We start from the raw sequence: 27,605 nt of genomic DNA, 5'->3' as shown, positions 1-27,605 counted from the left end.
CGATCTTCTAAAAGAATGCTGCTGTATCCTTTAATTTGCCATTTCTGTATACGAAGGCTGAAAATAAAACATGCAGAAATAAGTTGTGCGAAACAAGGTTATTTTAATGTGATACCTCTTGAAATTACAGAGGGAGAGCGCTAAGCAGTGATGAGTAAACTTGTTATGTAATTGTCAGTCCGAATATGCTTGAGGCTCGTTCGAACTGGGGAACAAACTATTCATTGCGTTTTGTCACGGAAAATATATTCCGTTTGTTCACAAATGGCGTGTATACACCTAGATCAGCTCGCAGCGCCACCTACCCTGACTGTGAGATGCTAGCATTTCGGAGTAGTTACTTTTGGGGTCACAGACACCAGGCTGGAGGCGCTGATAGCAGAGATTGACTCTCTTATGCTTTGTGGCGGCTCACCGTAAGCAAATTACAGATGGGGGGAGCACTAAGCAGTGATGAGTAAACTTGTAATGTAATTATCAGTCCGAATATGCTTGATGCACGTTCGAACTGGGGAACAAGCTACTCACTGCGTTTTGTCAAGGAAAATATATATTGCTTGCTTACAAACGGTCTGTGTACACCTAACGCAGCGAATAACTTCTTCTCCAGTTCGAACGTGCCTCAAACGCTCCACCTCCGTAATTCACTTACGGTGAGCCGCCGCATAGTGCTACCAGTCACCGTATGGCGACTGAAAAGCATAACAGAGTCAATGTCTTGAATCAGCTCGTAGCGCCGCCTGCCAAGTGTCTGCGATCGAAGAGGAGATAACTACTCCGAAATGCTAGCATCTCAGAGTCTGGGTAGGTGGCGTTGTCAACAAACGAGTATACATTTTCCATGACAAAACGCAGTGAGTTGCTTGTTCCCCAGTTCGAACGTGCCTCAAGCATATTCGGACTGATGATATCGTTACCCCTTGAAATCACTCGAGAAGACAAATCTAGACCGACGAATACACCTAAACCTGTTATACAATATCCCACCCGCGATGGATCGAAGTTAGTTGGGTCGAAACGATTGTAGTGATTAATAAAGATTCTCGTATCTTCTATTACCCCTCTCTCTCAAGAATTATACACACACACACACACACACACACACACACACAAACATATATATAAAGGATGTTCATATTTTTCATCTACGGTGTGATAGCTCTAATTTAGCCGTGTTTATATATCTTCTATATAAGTAACGCACACGCACACGCACCCGCACACGCACACACTCATACACACACATACTAGCTTGTACATACTTACGCATATACATACTTATGCATATATACACAAACTCAAACACTAGCCCGCACACATGAACACGCATTATACATATATGATATGATTTGGCACGATCCGCAAGTATAAGAACACGAGTTTCATCATAAATTCAATCTCTAACATCTAATCTCTATAAAACGGCTGTAAATTCCCTCTCTTGGCGGTTCTTTCGCTTCCGTTTGCCTTCACACCCCGACACTTCTTCAATTTTACGAGCCGCCATTTTGAAGAAAAATAGCAACGCTATGAATTATTTCTAAGTGTCATATCTTTAATTGTTCCCACGTTAATTATTTTTCGATGAATTAGAGTATTTTTTTTTTTGGTCTTGTTTATGTTTTTAGATTTCGTTTTGTGTCTTTTATGGACGAATTTTGCGCCATATTTGTTATTTTCTTATTCCTTCGATGCTTTTATTTATTTATTTATTTTGTTTAGACCGAATTGTAAATACACTTATCCTAATTGCTTTCGAACAGTAGTAACGGTAACAATACGAACAAGAACAATGAGCATCTAAATTGCAGGCGAGAAGAAAGGTAATAACATGCAAACATCTGTCTATTTCGACACTTAGAAAATCAACAGGCTGTTGCAGAAATGAGCTAAACCAAATAATGATGATGATGAGGAGGAGGAGGAGGATGGTGATGATGATGAGGATGCTGACGACGACGATGATGATGGTGATGATGATGATGATGATAATAATAATATTAATGATGATGATGATAATAACAACAACAAAAGCAACAATAATAATAATATTAGTAATAATAATAATAATAATAATAATAATGATAATAATAATAATAATAATAATAATAATAGTAGTATCAAAATTAAAAGAAGAGTGCCATTTGCTATCTCGTGAACAATATTTCGACATCTTGCGTGTCTTCCACTGGTTCAAAAAATAAATTTGTCAATCTACTTCATTTTCGTTTATATAGAAAGGATTGAGATAACTCCTCCTGAAGATATAGAGTCAAAATTAAAAGAAGAGTGCCATTTGCTATCTCGTGAACAATATTTCGACATCTTGCGTGTCTTCCACTGGTTCAAAAAATAAATTTGTCAATCTACTTCATTTTCGTTTATATAGAAAGGATTGAGGTAACTCCTCCTGAAGATATAGAGTCAAAATTAAGAGAAGAGTGCCATTTGCTATCTCGTGAACAATATTTCGACATCTTGCGTGTCTTCCACTGGTTCAAAAAATAAATTTGTCAATCTACTTCATTTTCTTTTATATAGAAAGGATTGAGGTAACTCCTCCTGAAGATATAAAGTCAAAATTAAAGGAAGAGTGCCATTTGCTATCTCATGAACAATATTTCGACATCTTGCGTATCTTCCACTGGTTCAAAAAATAAATTTGTCAATCTACTTCATTTTCGTTTATATAGAAAGGATTGAGGTAACTCCTCCTGAAGATATAGAGTCAAAATTAAAAGAAGAGTGCCATTTGCTATTTCGTGAACAATATTTCGACATCTTGCGTGTCTTCCACTGGTTCAAAAAATAAATTTGTCAATCTACTTCATTTTCTTTTATATAGAAAGGATTGAGGTAACTCCTCCTGAAGATATAAAGTCAAAATTAAAGGAAGAGTGCCATTTGCTATCTCATGAACAATATTTCGACATCTTGCGTATCTTCCACTGGTTCAAAAAATAAATTTATCAATCTACTTCATTTTCGTTTATATAGAAAGAATTGAGGTAACTCCTCCTGAAGATATAGAGTCAAAATTAAAAGAAGAGTGCCATTTGCTATCTCGTGAACAATATTTCGACATCTTGCGTGTCTTCCACTGGTTCAAAAAATAAATTTGTCAATCTACTTCATTTTCGTTTATATAGAAAGGATTGAGGTAACTCTTCCTGAAGATATAGCGTCAAAATTAAAAGAAGAGTGCCATTTGCTATCTCGTGAACAATATTTCGACATCTTGCGTGTCTTCCACTGGTTCAAAAAATAAATTTGTCAATCTACTTCATTTTCGTCTATATAGAAAGGATTGAGGTAACTCCTCTTGAAGATATAGAGTCAAAATTAAAAGAAGAGTGCCATTTGCTCAATCCTTTCTATATAAACGAAAATGAAGTAGATTGACAAATTTATTTTTTGAACCAGTGGAAGACACGCAAGATGTCTAAATATTGTTCACGAGATAGCAAATGGCACCCTCCTTTTTACAAACATCATAAAGATCTTGAAGGCACTTGATTGCCCGTTCTGTACTCTGATTTGTTCTGGGAATTTTCAGTATTGAGGGTTCTCGACTCCAAAAGTCCTTTACAGAGGTCAATGTATTTTTATGAACTTGCAGGCTAACACATAACTTCTGATAATCATGTGCATTGAACATTCGGTCAGTAAACCAAAAATCTGTCCAGCTGTAAGAGATGAATCGACAAACATTAAGAAGCAAAACTCTTTTCTCTGGTAGAAGAATGAATGCCAAAAGAGCTAGTATTCCTCCAGAATTCCATCCTGCAATTACTTAAGTTGTGTATTTTTCTGAAACTTGACAGTAGGAAATTTTCCCGTTTCTTCAAAAAAACGAAAAACTCTAGTCAAATGAAATAGAAATTTCATGTCATGTTACCATCCTGCTGATTCAGTAATCTTTTCTTCACCGTTGTTGAAATTAGCCTGGAGTGTCTCGTAATTACTTAGAAGCTCTGGGATGAATATATACTCAATATTGGGATATGATGCTGACAACCAATGAATTGCGGTTCTTTCAAACCTTTTTGAGCAAATAATCTTTGCAACTGAATGACAGTGACATTTCTTTTCCCAGTGTTCACACTTGTTGTGTCAGCGACAATCATGTTTACACAGTTCCATAAATTGTATTCATCTAAAACAACTGCATTCCTTTCACAACAGTGTCGGCTTTCCCTTTGGTAATTGGAGTGCTTCTAACTTAACTTCAGGAATCTCTCTGTTCATTCTTTAAGACTAGCACTTGGTATTCTTGGTCATCAATACGTTTACCATCAAAATGCGATGACCAGTTTTCTAAATATAGTATTTTTTCATTTCTTTTTTTAGTTTAACGGCTTCTATGATAGTTGATCTGTATATACCAGATTGGGAAGGAGTCTCGACATTGATTCCATCTCGAGTTAATTATCGACAAACTGTTGCTGCTTTTTGGGTTGATAGCTTGGAAGATATTACTAACTTCGTTGCAGTTCTAGTTTTGCTTTACTTCCTCCCTGTTTGTGTGGATTCTTCATCCGATATTTCGGGCTCTTGATAATCAATTTCAGTCTCTGCTCTTGACGTGGACGATGACACTGGAGTAGCTCTGGTTGAAGTTGGTATTAAAGACACTTTGCTTCTTTTGGGCGGATGAATAGTTTTGGAACGGGTTGCCTTTCCAGTTGCGTACCCAACCTGTCTCTTGCTTTAAATCTGAAGACAATATAACCTTCTATCCTCACTGCACAGGCATTCACCGTTTTCCTTTGTAATGTCAAAAATTCCTTTCAATGAATCGTATTTGCCTCATTTTACATATTTATCGTAGATATTCAGCACTTTTTCTACTTTTTCCTGTAAATTTTGAATTGATAAATATGGGAAATTTAATTTCTTTTGCCATAAAAATGATACTTCTTCCGAAATTTCATTTGTTCTTTCTTTCCTTCATTTGACGGTACCTCCAAGGAACAGGTAGCAACCGACAATTTGAAGTTTCGTTGATATTCTGCTGTTGATTTCCAAAGAAAACAACTTCTAGAGGAACATATCTTCTTTTCCTACGTCAGTCTTGAAATTGCGCGAGATTTTTCATCCAGATTATTTTGTTTCTTTGAGTGGCACAAGCACTTCGCTTATGAGACACGATTTTAGATAAGCCTGCTATTCTGAAAAACGGTTAATATAGTTAGAGTTTTTAGCGTCACAGAAATAAAAAGGAGATGAGGATATTTCCTAAAGTAGGGCCTAAGTGGTAACAAATTAAAAACTCTACAACTCCCAAACTACTTAAAATTAAAAGCTGAAATTTGAGATATGCTACTTCTGCATTGCATTAAGTCAGCACACACCGAGTTTGGTAAAAACTTGAGTACGCATTATGAACATCCCCTTAGAATTTTGCATGATTTCTTCAGTTGGGGGTGATGTTCTTTTTAGAAATCCTTAAAATACTATTATTTTCCTTACTTATATAAAATTATTTATCGACTTTTGATACAGGAAATTGTTTGCTTTCCAACAAAATCAAAGAGTCATAACCATAATATATACACATACATAGATACATACATACACATATATATATATATATATATATATATATATATACTGACGTGCATATACATATACACATATACATATATATATATATATATATATATATATATATATATATATATATATATATATTAAAATAACGTCGACCACTAACGTGGACAATTAATGCGCTAGAAATAGATCACATCTTGTGTCTATTAAGACCTAAATTGTTCTCAACATGAAATATAGCAGCATACCAAAAACGTGAGCGGGCAAGACATTTAAAATCACACGAATATATATATGTATATATATATGTGTGTGTGTATGTGCGTGTTGTGTGCGTGTCTGTGTCTGTGTGTATACATATATATAAATATATAATTTTGGGGAACCGTGAATCTCGAAACAGATAGAGGAATGTAAATATTGGATTCATAAACGCTTTGTAGTGTGTTCCCATTTTTCTATTTTTAACCCAATATTTTCGCGCGATTACATATAGCTCTCTCTAAACTTATAAATTGTATACGAGGTGGGGGGGTGCTGAAAAGTTCCTTGATTTTAAAGGTGTCGCGAAAGTCCTGGCTGGAGAGCCCAACTTTCTGCGTTCTTTTACAGGGCTTAGAAAAACCGAAGGATCGCTGCAATGAGAGAGTGGATATGAGAGGGGAACACGTTGAATAAAATCATAATTAACTGATCCTCCTCTCTGTATTTTCTTTTACACAAATCCCAAGAAGCTTTCAACATCCCTTCCTATGTGTGTATGTATATATGTCTGTATGTATGTGTGTGTGTGTGTCATTGCACACATGCTTGTATATACATGTATGTATGCTTGCATACATGTCTGTGTGTATATAAGGTCGTCCGATTACTGTAGTTTCCGAAGTGGATACTTATTGTAGCTCAGATTTAAATCCTGCGTTTAATAAATATTTGTCTTGTTGGGGAAAATTTATCTATCTGTCTATCTATCTATCTATCTATCTATCTATCTATCTATCTATCTGTTTGTTTGTCTGTTTGTCTGTCTGTCTGTATATCTTATTTCTTTACTGCCCACAAGGGGCTCAGCATAGACGGGACAAATAAGGACAGACAAACGGATTAAGTCGATTATATCGACCCCCAGTGCCTAACTGGTACTTATTTAATCGACCCCGAAAGGATGAAAGGCAAAGTTGACCGCGGCGGAATTTGAACTCAGAACGTAGCGGCAGACGAAATACCGCTAAGCATTTCGCCCGGCGTGCTAACGTTTCTGCCAGCTCGCCTATCTATCTATCTATCTATCTTGAGTGTGTTTCCGCACAGTGACTGTCTATTAAATCCTCGAATCCGATCACAAAGCATTGGTCGTCCCAGGACTATAGGAAAGTAAACTTAGACCAGTTGCTGTACAGTGAGATTGAACTCAAAACCACGTAAATGTAAAGCGAATATTTTAGCCACACACGATCATAACTTCGTCTCTGAGTAAAACTTATTACGTGTTGTCTATAAATAAATCTTTTGTCTGATGGAGATTTTGATTCCATTCAAGATGGATCGCAGATCTTCTCTTATGATATATCTACAAACATGTGCTGCCGTACCCCCGTGAAATGTACCATTAAGGGTCGACTGTGTTGTTAATAATGTATGCTTTTCTTAGCAATCATTGCTTACAGTCAATTGTAATACCAGTACAGAAGAGGGGGGGGGGTTGATTTCACATGAACAAACTTGATTCAGATACTACTCCACAAAGATGAAATACTCTTTATTGGCCACAACACATCACACTATGTGGTTGTCCTTGTAAATTAATTATCTATTAGTATGTGTCGCGGACAAATCAACAAATAATTAAATTACAAGGCCACATTGTAATTATTCTGTCCAATTATGAATTCCAGATGCCAGTAGCATCGTCTGTTTGTTTATTCAAACGGAACTTTATATCTCATCTCTTTTTAACTACAACAACTAACGATGTGATTGGCAATTTCAAAAACACGGTAAATATAAAGTGTATCGCCCTGCGTTGTCCAATATTGTAAATTTTCTTGGAAAAAGAAACTTTAGATTTCATTTAAACGTTAAATTATCTCAGACCATCCCAAGAGAAAATGAAAGTCCAGTACTTAAAATTAATTAAATGCTTATCAATTACTAAATTACCTATGCCTGCATTGATATATCGAATCTCTTCGTGCCTAATGTTTCACCAGTATTCACTTCATCAATAATCATTAATATTTGCTAAAATGCGAAGTCTTCTCAGTGACCATCGACAATGATGAGGAACACAACTTCTACGAAGAATGACGGTCTTGACTCCCCAGCGATTGTATAATCAATATTTCTGAATCACAACATACAGGCACGTCTTCTTTTATTCTTTTACTTCTATTTCAGTCATTTGATAGCGGCCATGCTGTAGCACACCCTCGAAGGGTTTTTGTCGAAGAAATTGATCCCACGACTTAGTTTTTTTTATTTCAGCCTGGTACTTATTCTGTTGTGTGGAGGCGCAATGGCCCAGCGGTTAGGGCAGCGGACTCGCGGTCATAGGATCACGGTTTCGATTCCCAGACCGGGCGTTGTGAATGTTTATTGAGCGAAAACACCTAAAGCTCCACGAGGCTCCGGCAGGGGATGGTGGCGAACCCTGCTGTACTCTTCCACCACAACTTTCTCTCACTCTTACTGCCTGTTTCTGTTGTATTTAAAAGGGTCAGCCTTGTCACACTGTGTCACGCTGAATATCCCCGAGAACTACGTTAAGGGTACAAGTGTCTGTGGAGTGCTCAGCCACTTGCACGTTAATTTCACGAGCAGGCTGTTCCGTTGATCGGATCAACTGGAACCCTCGACGTCGTAAGCGACGGAGTGCCAACAACAACTTATTCTGTTGTTCTCCTTTGCCGAACCGCTATGCTACAGAGACGCAAATACCAGCACCGGTTGACAAGCGGTAATGGAGGACAAACACAAAGACACAAAGACACACACACACACACACACACACACACACACACACACACACAAACACACACACGCACACACACACACACATATACTGGGGGCTTCTTTCAGTTTTCGTCTATCAAAACTGCTGAAGACTTGTGGATAACTCAGGTTACAGGTAGTAACCCCCTATATACGTAATCGCTAACAGGAATAAGGCCGAACCTTAGACAGACCAACATGATAATAATAATAATAAGACCTGGAAATAGAGATAACTCGAATGTGGAGTCTAAAAACAGAAACAATTCCTATCATAGTAGGTGCCTTAGGTATAATAAAAAAATATTCAGACAAATACATAACAAAAACACCAGGACTTACAAATATATATAACATACAGAAAATTGCACTACTGGGTACTGCACACATTCTACGCAAAACACTTTCTATACAGTAAACATAAGAGCACCACAGCAAACCACAGCACATATCCAAGGCGCACAGAGCTGCGCTCGGTAGTGAAGTGAAAGCACGTTATAAAAATAAAACTACTGAACAATAAAAAAAAATAAATAATAATAATAATAATAATAATAATAATAATAATAATAATAATAATAATAATAATAATAATAATAATAATAATAATAATAAGAAGAAGAAGAAGAAGAAGAAGAAACGAAATCCAAACCGCGCTTTCCTCTGCTATTTGATAACATTTCAACGTTGAAAGAAAATGCCCCGATCTCAGTGATTTTATATGTATAAACTGGATCAAATGATTTCACCTCGGTTGGCCTAGATACATCTCTCTGACAAACGAGAAATGAAAAATGCATAATGAATTTTATGATATTCATGACCCAACATGAAATCTAATCATAATCTATGATTATCTATGAACGTTAAACAGCAACGATGTTTTTGCAATATGGAATAGCAATGGAAATTAACTGGTGTAAACAGTTCGTAGCTAATGGTAGATCGTGATAAAGTTACTAATATGACAAAAGAAAATATAATTAGTAATAACTGTGTAGACGACCGTCTCTCCTGCTCCGATGATAAAGATCAATAACATTATTGGTATTGATGAATACTTCAGGTAAAATCATGTCGTTAATAAAAAAAAAATTTTAACAAGACATGAATAAGAACATAAAAATATATACATGGATATGTATGAATATATGTATATATCTGTGTGTGTATGTGCGTGCGCGAGTGTGTGCGCGAGTGTGTGCGCGAGTGTGTGCTTCTATATACATGCATATGATGTTTATATTAATATATATATATATATATATATATATATATATATTGAGGGTGATAAATTGAATATTAATTCAGTTAACCTCAATTTAAAATTAAGTGGGCTAGCATATAAAAAATCTGAAAATTCAGAAAAATCTGAAAATTCAGAAAAATTGTATTACAAGCGTATAAGAAGGGATGACCACTAAGTGGACATCCGATATACTAGATATCAACGACCCAACCACAAAGAAAAATGTTCTCCAGAAAAAAATTCACCAATCACCAGAACATAAGCGGGCAAGACAACATGAAAACGTATACAGAATAAAGAATTAATCGTGTACACAACAATCGTGTATAAACAACAAACAGGTGTATTAGTTTAACGCTCGAGCAGGTGAGAAAGTCTGTTACGTCTCGGGGCTACGCTCTTCAACAGAAAGGAACACGAGGAAGTAAACAGAGACAGAATAAAAATTCTTTTGGAGCTTGCGGTCAATCATGGCGACGTATATGTATACGTAAATATATTAATACATAAATACGTATATAGATATGCATGTATATACATGCATATGTGTGTGTGTGTGCGCGCGCGTGTATGTGTGTGTGTGTGTGTGTGTGTGTGTGTGAAAATGAAAGTAATACATCGGAACAACAAAAGGAAAAGAACAATAAACAGAATACATCTCGTTAACGATGAAAACTAGAATCAGCGCAGTTTCGGTATTATTTAAGTCCGAAGATATTATCTTTATGTGTATATAACTTATGTCTTGCATCCATCTTTATTCCAGGAGAACCTCATCTTTATTCTTCATTTCAAAATGTTCGCGTTTTTCATTATTATTCACGGAAGATTTTCTGTTTGGGAGACAAATTTCGAAAACCAAATTCATTTTTCTTAAAGACGCACCGTTTCAGAGCCTTTCAGGTCTAAGAACACATAAGTAACCACATACATTCGCATGTATCTATCTATCTATCTATCTATCTATCTATCTATCTATCTATCTATCTATCTATCTACAACCACTCGAGAAAACTGGGTCCTCAACTTGTTTTATTTGCCAACAGGTTTGCAGGGCACCACCAGGCCCCAAAAGACACATGCGTGTTAATATGTTAATAGAATATGATTACCGCTTTATTTTACTAAATCCTCATTTGTGTTCATGACGAGAGAATCAATCATGTATATATATATATATATACACACACACACACATATATATATATATATATATATATATATATACAAAAATAAGAGGAATGACCAGCAAAAGTGGACTCCTATATGCTAGAAATAGATGCCGAATCATCTACCCACGAAAAAAAATATATGTTCTCAGTAAAAATTCAGCGACACAACAGACTGTAACAGGGCAAGACAAAAGAAAAAAATACTAAATAAAAAAACGATTAACCTACGTACCATGGTTTCACCTGTTAAAATTTACACAAGTAAATATCTGCAGGATTGTCAGCGTAGTCCGTCGATTCGCAATGCAATTTCCAGAACTAGAAACAAGACGTCCACCCGAAAGGGAGCACGTGTAGAGTTATACAAATTACATTCAGTGTATCATTTCAAATGTCTTCAATCTGGCGCGCTAAGTCCGGAAATAATTCTGCATTTAATAAATTTTTGCAGCTAATTTACCGGTTAGAGAACATTATTAAAAATTAAAAAAATATTACTTTATATTTATGATTCACTTCTTTGAAAAGGTTTCTCAATGTCAACTTCCGGTATTGATGTAAAAACGGCGAAGTCTCTCACTCTCTCTATTGTATTGTTCGCTATTTGTATACAGCTACGATAAACTACTAATATTACTAAATATTCGGTAGAAGATAGCTTTTACCGTGCTTTTATTTATACGATTTTTTTATTCCATGTTTATCTCATTCATTGTTTGCCGTACGACCCATTAGAAAACATGGAATTTACATTCGTGCTGCCTCGCAGTGAATGAAATTTGATCAACAGCAAATATATGTTTCTATTTTTATTCTTTATAGAATTAAGGATAACATCACTGTAATGATTTTATCAAGCGGTCAGCGTGAAATGAAAACCTTGTATGTAATATTATATTCTATATTGATAATAATATACATAATTATCAATGTAGTATATCATATTACATACAAGGTTTTCATTTCACGCTGACCGCTTGATAAAATCATTACAGTGATGTTATCCTTAATTCTATAAAGAATAAAAATAAAAACATATATTTGCTGTTGATCAAATTTCATTCACTGCGAGGTAGCACGAATGTAAATTCGATGTTTTTTAATGAATGAGATAAACATGGAATTAAAAAAATCGTATAAATAAAAGCACGGTAAAAGCTATCTTCTACCGAATATTTAGTAATATTAGTAATTTATCGTAGTTGCTCACACCTTCCGATATTGCAACTTTTCACTCAAAACCCTATGAATGGCGCTTCGTGAAATCTCAGGAACCAAAATGCGGAGATCATCAAAAGTGATCTACCGATTTTCATACAGGATTTGCTCAACCTTCGCGACTGTCTCGTCGGAAAACGATGGTCGCCCGTTTCTTTCTTCGTCATGAATTTCAGTACCACCAGCTGCAAACTCCCTACACCACTTGCGGAGTTTTTGACATCCATGCACGACTCGCCATACACTTCCGTTAATTAGCGATGAATTTCAATCGGTTTCATGCCTTTTGCGTTCAAAAGCCGAATAACTGCGCGAACGTCACACTTGACGGTAGCGTCGATCGGGAGCTCCATCAGATACGACTGCCAAGCCAGGACTGAGCATTGCAGTGAGGCGGGCGCAGGGGTAGGCACGAGTGCATGCACAACAAACAGAACAGTATTACCAATAGCCGCGCGCAGTTTCCCTGCTACCCCAGCGTTTTGGAGACCTTACTTTTGGGATTACGATCGCTCGCCAGTAAACCTTTTATTTTCTTTCTCTGATTATTTCTATGTTCCTTTCTGTTGAAGAGCGTAGGCTCGAAATGTAAAAGACTTTCTCACCTTCACGAGTGTTAAACTAATACATCTTTTGTTATTTACACACCTGTCTTCGTTTTTGTTTTGTTTGTCTTTTTGTAAATTCCAACTATATATATATATATATATATATATATATATATATATATATATATATATATATATATATAAACAATATATGAGTATATGCATATATATGTACATGTATGTATATACCTTCATCCACATGTACATATAGATACATAACTGGGTGCATGACGTGGCAAAAGAACATGGACAAAATGGTAAACTAGGTGCAAGAAACAAGCAGGCCGCATGCGTTAACCCTTATACTGTAAGTTTATATATATATATATATATATATATATATATATATATATATATATATATATAGTAAAAGAACATCAACATACGAAATTTGAACGAAGTTTGTCGTATAAATGTGTATATATATGTGAGCGTATCTTTGTGTTTGTCTGTCTTTATTCCCCACCACCGCTTGACAACCGGTGTTGTTGTGTTTACGTCCCCGTAACTTAGCGCTTCCATGCGAGAGACCCATAGAATAAACAGGATTTACAAACAAAAACAAAAGAACTGGGTTTGATTCGTTCGACGAGAAATTCTTTAAGGTGTTGTCCCAGCGTTACTAAAACGGTCTAATTACCAAAATGATTAAAAGAAATAAGATAACTATTTGGGGAATATTAAAATTGCTTTCCATTGAAAATAAAAAAAAAATTCTTCAGATATTGAAACATAATTCCTAGAATCAAATTCGACTCATAAAAAATATCAAATGATAATGCTATCGGAAATTCTGTGAAAGTTCATTTACCAAACCTATATTCGTATAATTCATTTATAAACTTATATAATTTATTTACACACCTGATCAATAAAAATTATCATACAATAATTTCTTTTAAATATATTTCTTATCATTTTCAAAGAATAGAAATTAATTCCAGCAGGAATTAGAGTCTCTCTGTCAAGAAATAATTTCGTATGGTCACGTGGTTTTTGACTTTTGAAATCTGACTTTTGAAAGTGCTTTGCTTCTGTTTCTATTATTATATTTGTCCTTTTCCTTTCGTCGCTTGGAACCTGTGTATGTATATGCGTGTGCGCGTGTGTGTGTGTGTGTGTGTGTATGTGTGTGTGCGTGTGTGTGTATATATACATACAAATATATGTGTACATCTATATATAGACTTTTACATATACAAGTATATATATATATATACATACATGCATATATATATATATATATATATATATATATATATATATATATATATATATATACATACACACACATATATATATATATATATATGTGTGTATATATAGATAGATATATACAGATACGGTATTTATATATTATACATAAATATATGCGCAATATACTTATACATACATACATACATACTTATGCATAAATATATGTGTATACACTTATACATAGATATATATATATATGTGTGTGTGTGTGTGTGTGTGTGTGTGCGTGTGTGTGTGTGTGTGTGTGTGTGTGTATGTGTGTTTACATATATAAGGTGAAATTAGGTTTGTTATGATTTTGTTATCGTTTATTAAAGTTGATTAAACATCGGAATGCTATGTCGGTAGGTTGATGATTTTGTCTTAAAGAAATTATTGATTTTTCGCCGACGTTTAAAGGATGTCAGGGTTTCTTGTTCATTTTGATGGAAATAAACCAATGGAGGAAGAAAAATTAGCTATCACATATTGAATCGTTCGTCAACAACATTTGAGGGGCCTCCATTAGTTATTGAGAGATTCATTTATTTACATCTATGTGTGTAAGCTTAAGCAAAAATAATTTTATATCATGGTTTGTTACCTCTGCATACAACTCTGTTTTTTTCTTCACGATAACATTGTCCTCCATGGTAGCGACAACCACTGCCGTAGGGCCGGGCTGGGTCGAGCCGATGTAATACACTTTGGTACCCCTATCATCAATGCTGGTGGCTGTTGCTGTTATAGCGCAAAAAGCCAGAATGGATACTGCAAGGAATCTCGTCCAACTTCCATCAAAGTTCCGGTGATCTACCATGCTTGGTTTCTTCTTTTATTCTTTAACTTGTTTCAGTAATTTCACTGTGGTCATGCTGGAGCACCGTCGAAGAAATGGATCCCAGGACTTATTCTTTGTAAGCCTAGTATTTATTCTATCGGTGTGGTGTCTGTTGCCGAACCACTAACTTACAGGGACGCAAATACACCAGCATCGGTTGTCAAGCGATGGTGGGGCGACAAACACAGACACACACACACATAAGTACATGCATATATATACGTATATATATATATATATATATATATATATATATATATATATATATACGACAGGCTTCTTTCAGTTTCCGTCTACCAAATCCACTCACAAGGCTTCGGTCGGCCCTAGACTATAGTAGGAGACACTTGCCCAAAGTGCTACGCAGTGGGATTGAACCCAGAACTACGTGGTTGGGAAGCAACTTCTTACCACACACGCACGCCTGGTACTTTATGAAAATCAACCTGGAAGGTCGAAAAGCTAAGTTGACCGCAATGAGATTTGAACGCAGTACGCTGTGAACACATTGTATTCCATGTTTTAATGACTGTGCCATCTTGACATTTAACTCAACACCAAAGGAAAAACAGTCAGTTCCGGCGGAAAATATACTTAGACTTTTGCGACCAGGTTCACTGCAGTTCTATATATTCTCACTTCTCTGGAATAAGAACCAAACTCATTAGATTCTTTACAACTCACAGACAGTATTATCCAGTATAATCATTCAAATGTCTTTTGAATGAGATTAGAAAAACAAAAACAAAAAGAAAACCAAAGAAATCCAAGGACTAGGTTGTAGTGAGACGCAGCAGACGATCGTACCAATATCGAAGAATTACAGCAAAGGTGAGAGGTAGAAATGTATAGGGACACTTCAATACAATGATATTGAAAGAGCCTTTAGCAGTATGTCTTAGTTCCATACAACAGCCGTGACAGAAAATGACGACATACTGACGACAGAGAATTAGCGGCAGGAAGCCACAAAAGAAAACGAAGAGAAAAATTTCCAATTTCTCCCGAAATCTTTTCTTACCGGATGTGTCAACAGTTTTTATTAGTTGATCGCCGTGATAATATATTGAAGAAGATGCAATGGAAAACTGAAGAAAGACTGGCTTCAACTGATGAGACTTTGAAGAGTTTGCGTATTATGGAGTGGGGAATATAATGTCCACCGCGTAAAGTTATTATTGGATTAACTCCTACGAAGCAATAAATGTGTCACTGAACAACGAAGTCAGTACACATAGCCGCCATCTTCCTTTCATATAAGAGCTTATACCATCATACTAAGTAAACTATTAATATGATAATGGACCTTAAGGCGGCGAGCTAGCAAAATCTTTAGTATGGCAGGCAAAATGCTTCGCTGCATTGTGTCTGTCCTCACGTTCTGAGTTCAAATTCCCTTGAGGTCGACGTCGTCTTTTCGAAGTCGATAAAATATAATCGATAAGCACCTATGCCTGAACTTGCTCGATTTATACCAGAATTTGAAAGTAATAGGATATAACAGAAATTGCAGATTTGTCGTCTGATATAAACTAGATCAAAAAATGTGTAGCGAATCATTTCGCTCAAATTAACGTAGAAATTTAAGGGGGTCCTATTAGTCTCCAGTCGAACACGATGATTAATTGCAGTTCAAGAATGAAGATTTGCATGTAGTACGCAAAAATTTAATGAATTTTGGGGAATTTTTCATGAAGTTACATTTTCTTCTATGGCGCAGGAGTGGTTGTGCGATTAAGAAACTTGCTTCCAAAGTATGTGACATTGAGTTCTGTCCCACTGCACCGTACTTTGGGAATGTGTCCTTAACTATTGCCTCGAGCCGTCCACAACGTTGTGAGTGGATTTGGTAGACGGAAACTGAAAGAAATCCGTCGTGTCTGATGAAGCTGTAAGGTGTTACTCAGGCATCTTATAGCGAAAACACCTGTAAGCTAATGAATTTCATAAGATAATCATTTATTCATTTGTCATCTCGTTTCTCTCTCTCTTTCTCTCTCTCCCTCCCCCTCCCCCCTCTCTCTCTCTCTCACACACACACACACATAATGAGACGGTAGACGGAAAATATGTAAATCTTTATTGATCTCTACAATTGTTTCCACCCACCAATCCCACGCAGGTGGGATACTGTACGACTGGTTTAGGTGTATCTGTCGGTGTTGGTGTGTCTCCTCAGGTGATTTCAAGACGTATCTCGTTAAAAGAAACTGTTTCACAAGATTCCTTCTTGGCCTTCGTATATGGAAATGGAGCTTCTATATGAATGAACTTGAATCTCTTAATTTGCCATTTCTATATACGAAGACCAAGAAGAAATCTTGCGAAACAGAGTTTACTTTAACGAGATACCTCTTGAAATCACCTGAGAAGACACATCTACATCGGCGGATACACCTAAACTAGTTCTATAGTGTTCCACCTGCAAGAGATCGGTTCTAGAAGGGTCGAAACAATTATAGTGACCAATAAAGATTCTCATATCTTCCATCTTCCGTCTCATTAATCAAATACCCAACGAACATTGAGACAGTGAACATGCTTTACCGGCGAACTAACAGGTGTTTGCCATAAGATTTATTAACTAATGATAATGATGATAATAATAATAATAATAATAATAATAATAATAATAATAATAATAATAATAAGAAGAAGAAGAAGAAGAAGAAGAAGAAGAATGATGATGATGATGATGATGATGATGATGATGATGATGATGATGATGATGATGATAATAATAATAATAATAATAATAATAATAATAATAATAATAATAATAATAATAAAAGATACTATAAAAGATGGGCTACAGCAAATATTCTGCTTAATACCACAGATTTGCTCGTATGTTGCTTGACCTTAACCAATTGAGCATGTCACTTAGTGGCTGACGACATGTGCATCTCTGATCATGAGCAGAAGTAGTAGGGGAGCATCATAGCCATGTGTTGAGAGGAATTCTTTGGGGTTTGAATAATTCACCTCTGGAAACATGGGTGTTTCTTTCAACATCCTTAAACAACCCTTATTCAAGGACCTTTTGAGCGGGATGGGCTACTGAATCTGAAGAAAATTCTAACTGGAACCACCCCGCTGCGAGGTCATGCGCTGTTAATCTCGATATGAGATCACAATGTCACGCACATATGGTTGTGATGCATGTGCCTGGTGTACCCTTATCAGATGGGTAGTCATGAGGGGTATATTGGGCCTCTTTATTTTACCCCATTGTCACTTTGATGGCATGCGCTGCTCTCTCACTGAATAATAATAATAATAATAATAATTTATATACATATATATATGAACATATACATCTCTCTCTCAATATATATATATATACAAACACACACACACACATATGCACACACACACACACACACACACACACACACACACACACACACACACACACACACATATATATGTATAAACGGGGAGGAGATGAAACAGGGGACAACTGATGAAGGGGATCTTCTTTATGTTGACTGTCTCGTTTCTCTATTTGTTTCTTTCGCTCTTCGAAAACAAGTTCGTTTTCTGTGTTTTTTATGTTCTCGTTTCTCTTTCTGTTCACGTTATTTTTTTTTGAGGTCCTGTAGATTCCGATCTACCTGAAGGTCTTACCGCTGTGTGTTATATCAAGGACGACCAGCCCACCTTCAGGGTCCACATAGACTGTACTTGTCTGCAGAGACAAGCCTTTTCGGACGAGTACAACTACGCCCCCTCGACCTCTGATCTGGCTAGGAGACATGATTTTCTCATAGCCATTCAGGAGAGGTGAGAAGGTTTGTAGACTGTCCAGCTTAGTCTCTGAAGCAACTATCACATGTATAGCATGTGATCTGAGGTCGTCGAGGAAACAGGCCTGCTTCGACTTCGAGCTCAGACAACGCACATTCCAGCATCCCAAGTTAAGCAAAGTCATAAAACAAGGGGGAAAAGCAAGGGTTCTCATTTCTTTATTGCCCACAAGGGGCTAAACATAGAGGGAACAAACAAGGACAGACGAACGGATTGAGTCGATTACATCGAACCCAGTGCGTAACTGGTACTTAATTTATCGACCCCGAAAGAATGAAAGGCAAAGTCGACCTCGGCGGAATTTGAACTCAGAACGTAACGGCAGACGAAATACCGTTAAGCATTTCACCCGGCGTGCTAACGATTCTGCCAGTTCGGCGTCTTGACTGGTGATGCTGTGGCTGACCTCACCACACGTGGGGCAGCCCCTTCCTTCTCCTTTCTTAAGTACCCTGGTAGGGTCGCCAGCCTTCTAGTAAGTTTAGGACGCCTCTCCTTCAGTTGCTTGTATAGGGAGGTGATGGCTGCATTATTGTTTAACAGGCAGGAGAAAATTAAGTTCCTACAAAATACATGCTCTGCACCCCAGAACTGGCTGGGACAGAGCATTTCAGCTATCATTCAGGGGGCACCGGAAGATATTGAAATGCTTCCGGATCGGGTACTCGCGAGGGAGAATGTGGCCCTTCGGATACAGGTGGAAGGGAAGAAACCCACCTGTTATGAATGTGGGAAGAAAGGCCACTTTGCTTTGAATTGTGAAGTAAGGAAGCAAAAAGAAGAAGAAAAAAGAAAAAAAGGACAGTATTGTACAGACACCAGGCCCTACATCTGTGAAAAAGAACCCCAAGCCCACAAACACACCAGCCCCCACAGGTTCTCCACAAAGAAAGCAGGTAATCCACAGAACGAAAAATGCACGTCTGACTAGCTGAAGACACAAACAGGAACTATCCTAAATGGAAGTCAGCAACTTGGGTAAGCAAGCTACTTACCACACAACCACTTGAAGGGTTTAACTTTATCTTTTAAACATTTTGCCCGGTGTGCTAACGATTCCTGCCTCATCGCTGCCTTCATTTACAGATTAGATATTAACAATGAAACTGGGTTTCCTTGTTTATCCATGCAAAGAATTTCACTTGAAGAGTCTAACTGTCGTTTTCTCGTTATACATTAGAAAATTGGTTTATATTACAGTCTTGGAAGTTTTCTTGCAAACACGAAGAATATCACGGGAATCGATGCCCCGGCAGAAAAGAATTGTTATGTAAATAGATGTTAATTTGGGTTTCGATCATTAGAATGGCCCCTAAACACTTATTTATTATTCTCGTTATTGACGTCACCAACATTAAGTTAATTGGTTGAATAATTGGGAAATTCATCATCGATATTATCCTAGATATTTCATCGTGAACTTGGAAAAAATTGAGGTCACGCAACATACATACACGCAAACACACACACACACATACGCACAGACACACACACACATACTCACACACTCACACGCACATATTCACGCATGCGCACACACATGCACACACACACACACATGTGCACACACAAGCACACACACATGCACACACACACACACACACGTGCATGCACACTAACAAATGCACCCATATTTCTGTGTATGTGCGTGCATTTTGTGTGTGTGTGTGTGTGTGTGTGTGTGTGTGTGTGTGAGCATGTGTCTGTAGATATGTACATGACTACTTTATGAATGTGTGGAGCGCATGCATGCATATGTGTGTGGTGTGTTTATTAGTGTGTGAGTGGACGTGTGGTGTGTATGTATGTGTATGTAGAAAGAGAGGGAGAGAGCGAGAGAGAGAGAGACAGACAGAGAGAGGCAGAGAAACAGAGAGACAGAGTTGAGAGTGAATGAGTGAGAGAGCGATGAATGGATTATCGGTCAACAGAGTAGCCAGTGTCCAGTGGTTGGTGTGTCATACACACCTACATCATCAAGTATGGTTGTGTGGTAAGAAGCTTGTTTACCAACCACATGATTCCGGGTTCTATCCCATTGCGTCACGCCTTGGGCAAGTGTCTTTTACTATAGCCTTGGGCTGACCAAAGACTTGTGAGTGGATTTGGTAGACGGAAACTGAAAGAAGCCTGTCGTATATATGTATGTGTGTGTATATGTGTGTGTGTGTATGTGTGTATGTATATATTTGTGTGTCTGTATTTGATTCCGGCGATCGCTTGACAACCGATGCTGGTGTGTTTAATTCCCCGTAACCTAGCAGTTCGGCCAAAAAGACCGATAAAATAAGTACTACGTTACAAAGTATAAGTCCTGGAGTCGTTACTTTGACTAAAAACCTTTCAAGGCGGTGCTCCAGCCTGGCCGCACTCAAATGACTGAAACATATAAAAGAATAAAAGAATTAAAGAATACAAAAAAAAAAAGAAAGAAGAGAAAGAAACTGGCATTCCGTCGGTTGCGATGAGGAGGGCTCCTGTTGATCCGTTCAATGGAAGAGACATCTCGTGAAATTAACGTGCAAGTGGCTGAGCACTCTGCAGACACGGGTACTCTACATGTAGTTCTCAGAGAGATTCAGCGCGAAACAGAATGGGACAAGTCTGGTCCCTTTGAATTACAGCAGAGATTCGCAAACTTCTTGGGCCACCGCCCCCCTCAGAGCCACATAATACCCTCATCGCCACCACCCCTATTTTTATGTATAAATAAATATTTTATATTTTACTAATTTATATATACTATGAATCATTTGCTATTTAATATAATATTATATAATTTGTATACAATACTATAATAATAATATAATAAATCCATAAAGGCGGCGAGCTGGCAGAATCGTTAGCACGCCCGTCGAAATTAAGTACCAGTTATGCACTGAGGTCGGATTCATTGGCTTAATCCCTTTGTCTGTCCTTGTTTGTCCCCTCTATATTTAGCCCCTTGTGGGCAATAAAGAAATAAGAAACGTTAGCACGCCGGGCGAAATGCTTAGCGGTATTTCGTCTGTCTTTACGTTCTGAGGCCGAGGTCGACTTTGCCTTTCAGCCTTTCGGGGTCAATAAATTAAGTATCAGTTGCATACTGGGTCGATCTAATCGACTGGACCCCTCCCCCGAAATTTCGGGCCTTGTGCCTTGAGTAGAAAAGATTATAATGAATTTATAGCATCCCCTAATCCATTGCCTTCCTCCCAACTCCTTCTTTTTTTCTACCGACCCCTACCACCCCCATAGGCACCAGTGCCGACCTGGACCGTCTCAAGGCCCACTTTGAGAACCTATGAGTTACAGGTACAACTCGTTTTTCCCAGCTGAGTGGACTGAAACAGGGAGAAATAAAGTGTCTTGCTGAAGAATACAACGTGCCACCTGGAATTGAACTCACAATCTTAGGATTGTGAGACGAATACTCTCACTGCTTAATCCCACGCCTCCGAGATACCCAGGTACATCCATACACATGGTCTGTCATTCTTCTACTGTGTTTCAGACATTTGAATGCGGCCATACCGGAACACTGCTTTTAGTCGAACAAACCGATCCTAGCACATATTCTTTGTAGGCCTAGTACTTATTCTATCAGTCTTTTGCCGAACACTAGGTAACGGGGATATAAACAGACCAATATCGGCTGTCAAGCGATGGTGGGGGACAAACACGGGCACAAACATATATATATACTTTTCTACTCTAGGCACAAGGACCAAAAGTTCGAGGGAGGGGGCAGTGATTAGATCAACCCCAATACGCAACTGGTACTTTATTTATCGAGCCCGAAATGATGAAAGGCAAAGTCGACCTCGGCGGAATTTGAACTCAGAACGTAAAGACAGACGAAATACCGTCAAGCTTTTATATAATAATAATAATAATAATAATAATAATAATAATAATAATAATAATAATAATAATAATAATTACATGGAAAAATACATTAGGAGTGAGAACCCAGTTTCGAAATTTCCGTTCGAGAAATAAACTTATGCAGTAGAGTATTGTTTATGTAGAGTGATAAATAAACGAGAGATAGATAGATAGACAGATAGATAGATAGATAAATAGATAGATACTGAGAGAGGGAGAGAGAGAGAGTGAGAGAGAGAGAGAGAGAGGGGCAAAGAAACAGATATACAGACAGTAAGATAGAGACTTAGCGAAATATAAATTTTTTCGTCATGAACGGTTTGTGTTTTTAAACCGAATGTAGTTTTTCTGATGTTATATTTATTCCTGAATGATGTGTAAAGAAATTTTAATTTATTAAGTCTCTTAATGAATTCTTTATACTGAAATATATATTGAAGAAGATAAATATATTCATTTGAATATATACATTTTTGCGTCGTAACTCTTTCATTATTATTATTATTATTATTATTATTATTATTATATATATATATATATATATATATATATATATATATATATATATATATATATATATATATATATATATAAACATAATTAAGGGATCAGCAAACATTTGCTTCACCACATAAATTAATAAATTGATAAACCTTTACCCTTTTAATTGTAATAATTATATATATATATATATATATATATATATAGAGAGAGAGAGAGAGAGAGAGAGAGACTTAACGAAATAGATAGATAGATAGAGAGAGATAGGGAGGCAAACAGATAGACATGCAGACAGACAGATAGAGACTTAGCGAAATAGATAGATAGATAGATAGAGAGAGGGGAGAGAGAGAGAGAGAGAGATAGAGAGAGAGAGAGGAGCAAACAGACAGACATACAGACAGAAAGGTAGAGACTTAGGGAAATAGATAGATAGGTAGATAGAGAGTGAAAGATTGACAGCGAAGGAGAGAGAGAAATAAAGAGAGAGAGAAATAAAGAGAGAGAAAAAGAAGATGAGAAATAGAAAAAGATGGGGTGAGAGAAGGAGATATGGAAAGAGAAAAAGAAAGAGAAAGATTTGAGGATAGAGAGAGAGAGAGAAACAGAGAAATAGTGTGAAGGAGCAAGAGAGAAGGAGAGAGTGGAAGTGAGAATAAGAAAGAGTGAGGAAGAGAGGGAAAGGGAGAAAGAGTAGGAGATACAGAGAGTATAACGTGAGAGGTAGAGTGATAAGGAAAGAGAAGTGAGAGAGATAGAGAGAGGGTAAGAGACAATGAGGGGGAGAAAGTGAAAGAGAGAGAGAAGGAAAAATGAGAGAGAAAGAACATGACGGGGATGAAGAGAAAGAAAGAGGTGTGAGAGAAAGGAAGAAAGAGGGAGAGAGAAAAAAGCAGAAGGTAGAGAGAGAAAAAAAGAGAGAGATAGAGAGTGAAAAAAAAAGAAAGGAGAAATGAGAAAGAAAGAAAGAAAGAAAGAAGAAATGAGAAAGAGAGTGTTAGGGAGAGATGAGAAAGAAAAAGAGAGAGAGGGAGAGAGAGTGTGTCAAAGAGAGAGAGAGAGAAGGAGAAAGAGAGAGAAGGAGAGAGAGAGAAGGAGAGAGAGAGAAGGAGAGAGAGAGAGAAGGAGAGAGAGAGAAGGAGAGAGAGAAGTAGAGAGAGAAGGAGAGAGTTGAAGTCTAAGAAATTAATCTTCGAGGTTCAATGAATGAACGAAAGACGGTGAGAGCGAAAGAGACGGAAGAATAACAGAGAAGCGAAGGAATATATTTGCGTTTGTAAAAACAGAGAAAAGACGAGAAACCGGATTATTTTGCAAAAAGTAGGAAAAATGTGTAGATTTGTGATTTATGTTGAGATGATAATAAATATAAATGATATAGCGGATTATTGACAGCCATGCATTAGGAATAAACGAACGATTATATGCATAAGCATACATAGACATACATACATACATACATACGTACATGCGTATATGTGTATGTGTGTGTATGTCCATGTATATGCATACATCTCTTTCTGTCTCTCTTTCTCTCTGTCTGTGTATATATTGGTGTGTCTGTGTGGTAAGAAGATTGCATACCAACCACATAGTTCCGGGTTTAGTCCAAGGTACCACGCTGTGGGACTGAACCCAGAACCATGTGGTTGGTAAGCAAGCTACTTACCACACAGCCACTCCTGCGCCTGTATGTATATATGTATAAATATGTGTGTGAGTGTGTATACACACACTCACACACACACAGAGGAAAGAGAAAAGAGAAAAGAGAAAAATATGTATATACATATTCTTTTACTTGTGTCAGTCATTTGACTGCAGCCATGCTGGAGCACCGCCTTTAGTCGCGCAAATCGACCCCAGGACTTATTCTTTGTAAGCCTAGTGCTTATTCAATCGGTTTCTTTTGCCGAGCCGCAAAATTACGGGGACATTAACACACCGACATCGGTTGTCAAGCGACCATGGGTGGGCAGAACGCAAACACAATACATACATACATAAATGCATGCATATATATATATATATATATATATATATATATATATATATATATATATATATATATATATATATATATATATATATATATATATGTATATATATATATATATATATATATATATATATATATGTATATATATATATATATGTATATATATATATATATATATATATATATATATATATATATATATATATATATATATATATATATATATATATATATATATATGTAATTGTGAAATTTTTTCGTCATGAACGGTTTGTATTTTTAAACCGAATGTATTTTTTTCTGATATTATATTTATTCCTGAATGATGTGTAAAGAAATTTTGATTTAAGTCTCTTAATGAATTCTTTATACTGAAATATATATTGAAGAAGATAAATATGTTCATTTGAATATATACGTTTTTGCGTCGTAACTCCTTTATTATTATTAATATAACCAAAAGGATCGATTCTTGAAGAGTCTGCATACCTTCACTGTCGTTTTTTTCTGCTACTTTGGTGATGATTTTTTGAGTTAGCTTACCAATTATTTTTGTTGGTAGTTAATTTATAATATATATATATATATATATATATATATATATATATATATACTGAAGCAGTCAAAAACATGCGTAGTACCTGTAACCCAAAGTAGGGCAGCCTTGTCAGAATTTGCCTCACTCTGAATCTCCCTGAGAACTACGTTAAGGCTACACGTCTCTATGGAACACTCAGCCACTTGCACGCTAATTTCTCGAGTAAACTCTTCCGTTGATCGGATCAACTGGAACATTGCCAGTTGTAACGAGCCTTCTTTAGACAGCCCCGATTGCTCGCCCTCCTCCTGACCCCACTCCGACCAACGACTGTCACTATTATGTCGTTCCGGATCGTACAGCGCCATGTCTTCCTTCGTCTTCGTCTCGATCTTTTCTCTCTTTCCGGCGTCACCTTCAACATGATGGATGGTGGCATGTGTCTACTGCAGTAACCTCTTCGTTTGGTGTCACTCTGTATCTGTATGAGATGCACAGGACTGAACGTAAGGAGTTGTCGATGGAACCCATCTATCTATCTATCTATCTTTCCATCTAGTATCGGTTTCACAAGTTTCTACATGTGAGCTTGTACTGAGGAACAAGATATGTCTTGGGTAAGTAACGAATATCTTTGTGATCGAGTCAAATATGCCATTCAGTTACTAACGACTATCTATCTATATATATATATATATATATATATATATATATATATATATATATATATATATATATATATATATATATATATATATATATATATATATATAGGCGTAAGAGTGACGGTGTGGTAAGTAGCCTGCTTACCAACCACATGGTTCCGGGTTCAGTCCCACTGCATGGCACCTTGGTCAAGTGTCTTCTACTATTGCCTCGGGCCGACCAAAGCCTTGTGAGTGGATTTGGTAGACGGAAACTAAAATAAGCCCGACGTATATATATGTGTGTGTGTGTGTATTTATGCATAAATATATGTACGAATCTATGCACATATTTATCTATGCTATGTACGTATATTTGGGTATATATACACGTGTGTACCTGCGTATATGAGTTCCTATACATATATATATGTATATATTCGTACATAGTTGCGCGTATGCGCGTGTATCTAGTTGTATGTATATGCCCATATACTTGGGTGTGCGTGTATGAGCGCGTATGCATATGTGCGTATATATATATATATATATGTGTGTGTTTGTGTGTGTGTGTGTGTGTGTATGTATATATGCGTCTAAGCACGAACAAAATAATTTTTGTCTAAGTATTATTTTCCTTTCAACTTCTACTTCCTTTTCTTTCTCTTAACAGTTACAAAAGTGAAAGCTCATTACGTCATTTTCTCTAAACTAGAATTGTATACATTCCACGTTCATATTTGAATATTTTGCGTTTCAATAATTTTTCTCTGATTTTACTCATTCTTGATATAACGGTATGTAAGCCGACTCAAGTAATATCTTGTGAGACTTTTTATTAATGTACTTGAAGAGACCCTGAACGGGTCGAAACATATACTGTACCCAATAAAGTCTATTACACATTCCATCTCCAATTTTATTAATACTATTACCCCAACCGCCACTACGAAATTCTTGCTTTAAATCTACGGATAACAACAGGTAATCGAAACTGTGCCGGTGCTTTACTCATCAACTATTTATACATTTTGTACAATTTTTCCATTATTAACTACCATCACCCGTTTTACGGACGACGGTACTTACCTTTAACGCGCTGAGAAGATGGAAAAAATGGTATTAGACGTCTCACTCAAAGACATACCTATACCAGGTAGAAAAGAATACAAGAGATTACTTCTTGAGAAGACCAGTCAATTCATTCGTACAAAAAAAGTTTTTTTTAAATATAAAGCACTCTCCATCACCAATGAATACCGTAGAGTCTATTTTTTAGATGCTACGTTTTATTTGGATACTGGTCTACACCAACTGTTTCATAAACCTAATGAGAACCTAAACTACATCAACGTTGGATCTAATCATCCACCATCAA

General features: G+C 36.6%; 1 pseudogene; it reads right to left on the bottom strand.

Annotated features, from left to right (window-relative positions):
• Positions 1–4,625: 4,625 nt before the first annotated feature.
• LOC149131390 (uncharacterized) lies at positions 4,626–25,951 on the bottom strand (annotated as a pseudogene).
• Between the last annotated feature and the right edge of the window lie 1,654 nt (positions 25,952–27,605).

This window comes from Octopus bimaculoides, chromosome 22 (assembly GCF_046866305.1).
Source record: "Octopus bimaculoides isolate indiv1 chromosome 22, ASM4686630v1, whole genome shotgun sequence".
Lineage (NCBI taxonomy): Eukaryota > Metazoa > Mollusca > Cephalopoda > Octopoda > Octopodidae > Octopus > Octopus bimaculoides.
The sequence above is the reverse complement of the archived record's forward strand: the minus strand, read 5'-3'. Positions and strand labels throughout refer to the sequence as shown.